The sequence below is a fragment of the Alnus glutinosa genome, chromosome 14, assembly GCF_958979055.1.
Source record: "Alnus glutinosa chromosome 14, dhAlnGlut1.1, whole genome shotgun sequence".
Classification (NCBI taxonomy): domain Eukaryota; kingdom Viridiplantae; phylum Streptophyta; class Magnoliopsida; order Fagales; family Betulaceae; genus Alnus; species Alnus glutinosa.
The window spans coordinates 18,138,829-18,148,174 of NC_084899.1; positions in this window are offsets into that span (position 1 = coordinate 18,138,829).

Sequence of the window (9,346 nt, forward strand, 5' to 3'; positions counted from 1 at the left end):
TTTTCCCGATTTGAATAAAATCCATAGGGTTTTGGAGATGAGTAATGATTGTTGCACAACATTTATATAATAAAGCTGACGTGAAAATTGCTACACAACATCACATACTTCGTAAAAAAATTGAAAATAATTTACACGTCAGCTTTGTTGTACAAATGTTGTGCAGCAAACATTACTCTTTGGAGATAGGATAGTATTGTGGGCATTGCTTGTTGGATACACAATCCCATGCAATACAATTGAAAGCAAACAAAAAAAAATTACATATGAGTGTATGGGTACCACGATTTTTGCAATTTGCATACAAAAATCACTCTTTGTCCATATGAGTTGCAGTTCAATTGCTGATTCGCTATGGTCTTTTTCATGGATCATCTTTAATCCTTAATCTCTGGAGAAAAGATTGAAATAAGATCAAGTGTCGTAAAAAATAAGCACTTAGTACATGAATTATGTTAAATTGCGGAAAGCATTCCTTATTTTGTTTTTTGGGCAATTTTACCTCTTATTTTATAAAGAATCAGCTCTTCTCAGCTTCATTTGAAATAATAAAGAGGTTCATTCTCCCTCTCATATATGATTACATATGTTAGTACAGTTTCCGGTATGGTGTGAACACTGATCTTCCTTCTTTATTCTTCAGGCTTTTCCAAAAATCTTGCAAAATCAGCAAACCTCAGAGACTCTTCTGGGAGTCTCACTCTGATACCTAAGTTAGCTTCCGAGAGAAAAAGAGTTTGTTTAATCCCAAAAATCCAGTCCCTGTTTATACCTTGGGTTGGAGACTATTTATAGTCTGAATGATGGGATCCCTTACAGCTAGGGTTTCGTCTTCTTTGGCTTGGGAACGCCATCAGAGTCTGATCTAGACTTGGCTCATCTTCCCTCAAATCTTGGGATTCTTTGGCAATGAATCCAGAATTAGCTCAATCCCGTATTTTTAGAGACTGGACACGATCTCAAGAGATTTAAACCGTAATGTCTATATATCTTAGTTCGTAAGATTCTAATCCGAATTTCCTAGCATGCGGGTTGATAACTAAGTTCCCGAGACATGCTTGTCCCGGGTCTTAACTGGCTAAGTTAAATCTCAGTCCCATGATGTCTGCATTCCTAGGACCCAATATAATCATACTCATGTCTTGTATTCTCGGGAATGGGTGCCTGGTGTCTATCTCTCGGGATGAGACTATCCTGGGAGTCTTGTTACGTTGCTGCTTAGTATATATATCCCGGGATAGTACGTTTCCAAGAGTTCTGTTGTTTCTCTTTCTTAGGCCGGTGCTGACCCGAAGACCGATCTAAATGGAATTTTTCCCAACAACATAATTGAAACAAAATACGTGGTTTATTCTAAACATATAATGACATTTATTCTCATAACTAGTCAATGTATGCATAAACCACCCATACCTAATTTCTTCAAATTTTCCACAAGGTTGTTTATCAATGTGTTTAATGACATACTTCATTGTTGCATGACATCCACTAGAAACAAGATTGTAAAGCTCATCATCATCACCGTCAACAATCTCGTCCTTATCATGATAATGATCATCATTACCATTTTAATGCCCTAGCTTTTAAAACAAGTTCGTAGGTAGAGTTATTGGAATTCCCATAACAATAGCTAATGTCAACTACAAAACGTCATACAAAATACTACAATTGACTTATATTAAGTCAGGCATCAGCCCTTCAAAATGTGAGGCATCCTGCGAGCACCATGGACAAAATTTTAGACACGTACAGGTTCACGACGACATGTGTAAACACTACAAAAAACATGGTTTTTTGCCACTTGCAGTTCGCCACGTGTACAATCACTGTACACGTGGCGAACTGTTTGCCACGTGCAAGTGGCAACGTAAATATACGTGGCGGATCAATGTGGCACTAACTGCACAGTTGGCCGCGTGTATTAATGTACACGCGGCCAATTTGCCGGCCGCGTGTACATTAATACACGCGGCCAACTGGCCGCAGTATAAATATTATAAAAAAAATATTATATATTTATATATATTTTATATATATATATATATATATATATATATATATAATTTATATATTTTTTTATATTTTTTTTTTTTTACTAAAATTCTCCAAATTTATTTCATCCAAAAATATCACAAAATCAAATTGCACTAATTAATCAAAACAACAATATTTAAAAATTCGAATACCATGTACTAATAAACATATTCATTACTAACAATAACTACTTACACAACAATATCAACAAATTTTTAAATCTTGATTTAATAAAGTTATTCGTGACTAACAAAAAAAAAATATATACAAAATATCTACAAATCTGGAGGACGTCGCTGTGGATCACGAGGTGCAGTCCCGGGCGTGACCTCGCCAACTGTCGATTGTCCCGCAAGAGATGGTGTAACGGGCGATGGAGTCCCGAGAGGGGATTGTTGGCTCAGCAATTGTCCAGAAGGCGACAACGAACCAATCGTTGTCGCATTACTTGCAAGTAATAAAAATAATTAACTTACATAATATTATATGCAAATTTAAACAAATAATGAGAACAAATTAAAAATAAACCTAAATGTATACATAATATGAACCATACCTGCAGGCGCACTACTAACAGATGACGTACTACCTACGTGTGCGGGTGAAGACTGCTGAGCACCAGGGCATACGAACGATAATCCTGTAGAGGACATGAAGGCCTCAAATCGCATGCGCTGCTCCATAGCATCAAAATGTCGCATGCGCTGCTCCATAGCATCAAACTGTCGTATGCGCTGCTCCATGCTGTCAGCCCGCTCTCTCTCGGCCTGCACTATGCCCTCCAACTCCGCAATTTTATGAGCAGCCCAATCCTGAGACGTGCCCTCGGCCGGTCCCCCCCGTGTGCGGTCCCTATACGAGAAACAAGTCCCGCGAACAGGAGTAACGTTCGGCCCAACCTGCCGAACCCTACCCGCATACTCGGGTCGCCTAACCACTTGCTCGTATGCGTCGCCAGGTGCCCAACGCACCGTATCTGATGAGACAGGGTCCGAGACAGCAGGATCAGTGGACAAACTCTGTGTCATCCGCTCCTGTACGTAGTCAACATACAAAACACTGGTAATTAATAAATACTATATCACACGCATAACTAATAATAATCGATAACATTTAACAGTAGCATACGCATAGGTCCCGTGTCCGCTCGTTCAGGTAAGTGCCGTCTTTCCTTGTGTGCGTCTTCACAAACGACTCGGCGCGAGTGGGGGGCGTGCCAGATATAGATGCCTGTCGCCATACAGTATAAATATATAACAAACATTGGATATTCATTTAATGTTAAGAAAGAACAATTATGTCCAAATAAGAATTAGGGTTTTTACATATTGTTCCATACCTCATCGTGATTAAATCTGGTATAACTTTTGGACCCCAGACTATGGGGGATGTCATTCTGCTCCCGCAGCCGCTTCATTCGTTCAAACCTCTCCTTTACATTGAACATTTGCAAAAAAATTTAAGAATTGATACACTTAATTACTTATGTGCTATGATTGAATGAACTGTTTATTAAAAAAACACAACATTTTAGTAATACATTGAAAGACCTACATACCACATTTATTTTTGTGCACCACTCGTGCAGTACGTCCTCCACATCCGTTCGGTCATACTTATCAAAAAAAGTATCTGGCATTCTCGCACGTATTGTCAATGGCGTGTCACCGTGTCGAATATTTAGCTGGGTCCTCAACTTCGACTTCCACGAACGGTGCTTACGGCCCATATCACCCCAGAATTCATTCTGTGCCAGGCGCTGGTCGACGGATACGGGTACATAAAATTCTTGCTGCACATTCAATCTAATAATTAATTTTAGCAGTTCAATAAAAAAATCATCTTAACTTTAATTTCACAAAATACATATATTAGTTTCATACACATACCATTATGGCATCCCACATCGCCTGCTTAATCTGTTTATCTACCTTCGCCCATTTGTCCCGCAAGTGAATGTGGGACCCGCTCCGTAACATCTTGCCCGCAGCCCGTCTATAACGATTGCATGCTCGTCCCACGGGTTGTGTTGCAGCATTGTACTGCAACACAACTTTCTTACCCCTCGGGAGCACCCAATTTCTCTCCGGGTCCTTAATTACCTCAAAATAGATGCTTCCGTCTGGGTTATACCCTAGTCAATAAATATAAAACGTTAATATAGTAACACTAAATAACTCAATTATATTAATAAATTAAGAATTCAATTTAAATATTATACGAACTTACTAAATTAAGATATAATGATGTATAAAAATGTACTTACCCATCAGCCGAATATGGTCGAATGCTATGTGCTCGGTCGCTGGGTCACCAGCATGCTCCTCGCCTAACTCATCCTCTAGGTGATGCTCATCATCATGATCGTCATCCGAAGGCATATCCTGGGGGACATCATGGGCTAACTGATCAAGACCCAACATCACATCGTCCCCCTCGCGGGGCAGCTAACTCTCCCCCACATCTGGGTCCTGACTCTCCCCAGGAAGCGGCAACTGGCTCTGTCCATAAACAGGCATCTGGCTCTCCCCAGGTGCCGGGCCCTGGCCCCCCGCCGGTGCCGACAGCTATCCCGACCGCATACCCGGCATAGGCATCCCCCCCCGCTGTGGCAACGGAAATCTGTCATCCTGATTCTCACTATCAGGGTTGACTGGCATAGGTGGTGTAAGGGGGTGTGGATAGTACAACGGAAATTTGCTCAGATCATGAAACTCTGGCGCCCACCATCGATCAATATGACCCGATGAGGTCAGCCCCAACTGCGAGAACGTCGTGTATGGAGAAGGAGAATATCCAGCTGAGCTCGTCTGGCCGGGATCTGACCTGCTCATCCCCGCCGTACCCGGGGGCAATGGTCTGTAAAAGGCATCCGGGCCGTGTGGCCACGGTGTGGTATGTAGTGCCGCTGACATCGCCGGTGTGGACGTAGGCGGGTATAGAGAAGGAGAATATCCAGCTGTGCTCGTCTGCCCGGGATCTGACCTGCTCATCCCCGCCGTACCCGGGGGAAATGGTCTGTAAAAGGCATCAGGGCCGTGTGGCCACGGTGTGGTATGTAGTGCCGCTGACATCGCCGGTGTGGATGTAGTCGTGCAAGGCGCGGGTAGGCGTGGTGCACGATGTGCGCAAGTAGGGGTTCTCTGGTCCATCGAAACCTGCGAACAAATGTGAGACAAAATATTTGAAATTCGTTTTAATTTTAATATTACAAAAGAATATGCATAATATACAATGAGCTCTATGCAAACTAAGAAAGTACTTTGAGTTTAAGGAAATTGTACCAATAATAAATATAGCAATCATTGTATAACAGGAGCTTCAATCGGATCAATGTCGGGCCTGTCGTGATCGAATTCATCATTCATATCATGCAGGTCATCAGTGGGTAATATGATCGGTACACACTCGTGATATGCATTATCTGCATCACTACTCCCTTCCCCCTGACCAACATCGTACACGTTGCGCGGTTTAGTCCTCACGGCACAAACCCAGTTTGGGTTCCTTTCATCCTCGACATAAAACACTTGGTCTACCTGAGATGTAAGCACGTAAGGCTCGTCAGTTAGCAGTTCTCCCCTGTGGACGAGGTGAGTGAAGTTGACAAACGCTAGACCATAATGGTCGACTCTAAATCCTCTGTCCATCGTGGGGTCCGCCCAATTGCACTTAAATAGGACGTACGTAGTCCTATCGTAGTACTCGACCTCAACCACATCGGTTAACTGCCCGTAGTAGGTTTCGCCTTCAACGGTTGGCACACATACGCCGCTGTTCTGAGTCCTCCTTCCCACATCATGGGCTAGCGTGCGGAACAGTTTCCCGTTTACCACGTACCTGTTATACTTCACTGCTGTCTCCTTCAACCCTCTACTGCGCATAACCAATTGCAGCACCAATTCCTCCCTACCTTGATCGTCAAGGCCATCAACCTATGTTATCATTTCATATATTAAAAGAATACATCGGTTAATACCAGCATATTGTCGAACCCTATCTTAAATTGACACTGAAAATAGGTAAATACTATATACGAAAATACCACTATTTCCTTACATATGCGCCGTACCACTCGTAGAACTGCTCGTGATGTTGGGCTTCAATCAGAGCGTCTGTGATGCGACCCCTAACGCATGATCGCCTAATAGCGTCTTTGTGCATCCTACATTCAGCGGATATAATTAAAAAACTAGTTATTATCAATTATATCATTTGAATCCGGTTCAATATGTAAACACTACTTACATCCGCAAATTGAGAAACTCTTCAGAGTTGAACACAATATAACGATGAATCTGATGCATCGTCAACCGGTTCAAACTAACTCGTGTTCCCGCCCCCTTGGAACCATCAGGGTTTCTCAAAGGTCTGTTGTGGAAGGTTGGTGCATTTTCTAGATATCTCGAACAGAACGTTACTAGTTCGGTCGCTATGTAACCTTCCGCAATGCACCCCTCAGGAGCCGCTTTGTTGCGCACATTCGACTTGAAACCTCCAAGACTCCTGGTGCACACACAAACATTAATGGCTTGTCCCCGTTTAATGCCACGAGTGACATGAAAAATAAAAAATAATAATAATAAAAAAATACAGCAGAATATATATATATATATATATATATTCTGCTGTATTTTACCTCTCTGCCGGGTACATCCACCTATATTGCACGGGCCCGCCGAGTCTACACTCGCGCACAAGATGCACGACCAAGTGGACCATGCTAGTAAAAAACCCAGGAGGAAATACCTGTTCCAGCTTGCACAGTGTGATACAGACGTCATCCTGTAGTCGGTCCATCTCAGCTTGGATTAGCTTGGTTGAGCATATGCCTCTGAAAAATGCTGACATCTCAACTATAGGTCTGACCACTTTGTCTGGCAATGACTGACGCAATGCAATTGGTAGAAGCTGCTGCATCAGTATGTGGCTGTCATGACTTTTTAACCCTGAAATTGTACGGTCCTTCATCCGAACACACCGTGAAATGTTAGACGCATATCCGTCTGGAACTTTCACATTTCGAAGCACCTTTAAAAAGCTTTCTTTATCCTCCCTGGACATCGTGTGACAAGCCGCGGGTATAAATGTTTTACCATTTGCGGCGGTGAACGGATGCAATTTAGGTCTCAACCCCATCTCCTGCAAATCCAGCCGAGCTGCCAAGTTGTCCTTCGTTTTCCCTTTGATGTCCAAAATAGTGCCAAGTATATTGTCCATGACATTTTTCTCTATGTGCATGACATCAAGATTGTGTCTAAGCAAATTGTCCTTCCAGTACGGCAATCTGAAGAAAATACTTTTCTTCTTCCACACAACATCATCAGCACCCCGTGCACCCGTCTTCCGCTTCTTCCGTCTCGTCTTACCCGCGGTCTCATCCCCAAACGCAACTCCGTCCAACTGTTGGAGGATCTCGACCCTGCAAGGCACATCAGGAGCACATTCTAACTCCTCAGTCCCATCAAACGTTCTTCTGTTCAGCCGCCACAGATGTTCGGTTGGCAAGTACCTCCTGTGTCCCATGTAACAAAATTTACAACTGTTCTTCAAATGTTTAGAACGTGTCGAATGCATGCAACAAGGACATGCCTTCACACCTTTGTTAGGCCAACTGGTAGCACGCCAAGCGGCTACGTGGATTTTAAATTTATAAGTTTACCACTCGCAATAGTACGAATCGGTTGTACTATAGTAAGGGTGATCGAACCACAGAGAAATATTGGTTGTTTTGCGTAATAGGATATGAGAAGAGCGTATCTAACTTAATTTATCAACAAAAGTAAAAACAAAAGTTGTAGAATTGAAGCTACAACGATAAGGTGAAAGAAATGGAAACGGAAATGAAATTAACTTAAAAGAAAACTTAGGATGTTGATCCTATCCAATCCTCAACCTATGCAATGCTTAAAGTCTATATGGATCTTCCTAACATGCTTGATATGAGCGCGCAATGGGCGTCAACCATTACGACGACCTCGACATGAAAATACTTTCGTTAAGACGTAATCATAAAGCACCTAGATTTACATTAATCAACTCCACGTAAAGATTAAACTATAATTGAAAACATTTTACTCTACCAAAGGTGTGGAGTGATTAATATGCCCTAGCTTACTACTCTATAACACATCCTAATAAGTATACACAATACATGAAAAACCCTACTTAGGCCACAATGATAAGATATCTAGTTTCACACCAAATCATTCCACATAAAGTTAAACTACAATTGAAAGACAATTAGACTACCAAAGGGGTGAAATGATTGGTGTTCCCTAGCATACCCTATAAGGTGACTCTAATGAGAAATCATACATCATGTCAAATAGCACCATTGAAAAAGACATCGTTCTTGTTTCCAAGAACGTTGGTTTTACTCAAGACTTCAAGGAAAACTCATAGACAAGTTAACTCTTTTTCATGAATAAATTTGATTGGAATCTTGATACCAAAACCTTTTAGCATGGGTTTTGATATCCTCTAGCCCTCAACAATCATCAAACATCTAAAGAAAATCCTAAGAACATCAAGAACACTTCTTGGCTTTTGGATTGGATTTTGAATCAAACCCTAAGAACTAAATTAGCTAGACATGAATTGAATCTAAGTTAAGCATAAATTTAAAGGAAAGCAGTAAAGAAACAAGAAAGAAATGAATTAAAAACAACTAGATTAAACTTAAATAAATTCGGATTACAAGAAAGGAAGAAAATGAAGAACAAGCTAAACTAGAACTTGAAATTAAGGAAAGGAGACAAGCTCTCTGGAACTAAGCCCAGAAAACGTGCACTAAAGGAAACTAAAAACACAAGGAATTGAAGTGATACATCTGAGCAAATCCGAAATCTCAAAAGATGCATGTTCTAACCTACAACCCTAATCTCATATATATAGAGAATTGGATTTACAAAAGATCATCAAGAGTGAATCCTAGCCGCACAAACAGAGTTGGTCGGCGTCCATTTCTGTCCACAAAATCCAACTTTCAATTTGGATCGCACAAAGAATACAAAGATCTGAAAATATCTGAACTTTCTGGAAGACACGAATTCGCTCGATCGAAATTATGTCGATCGATCGAGAAGTCGATCTATCGAATTATTGCTGTACAAATAATCGATCGATCGAAATGCCTTGGACAATTTTCCATTTTCTCAGGATCAATCTCGAACTCTAGAAATGACCAAAATACCCTTGATGTATTTTCAGGTCTAATTCAAGTATTTTGAATTAGATTTCAACTAAGACCTAAAAATAAGAGAAAACACTAAAACATAACAAAACGTTATATATACAATACGAACTAGGT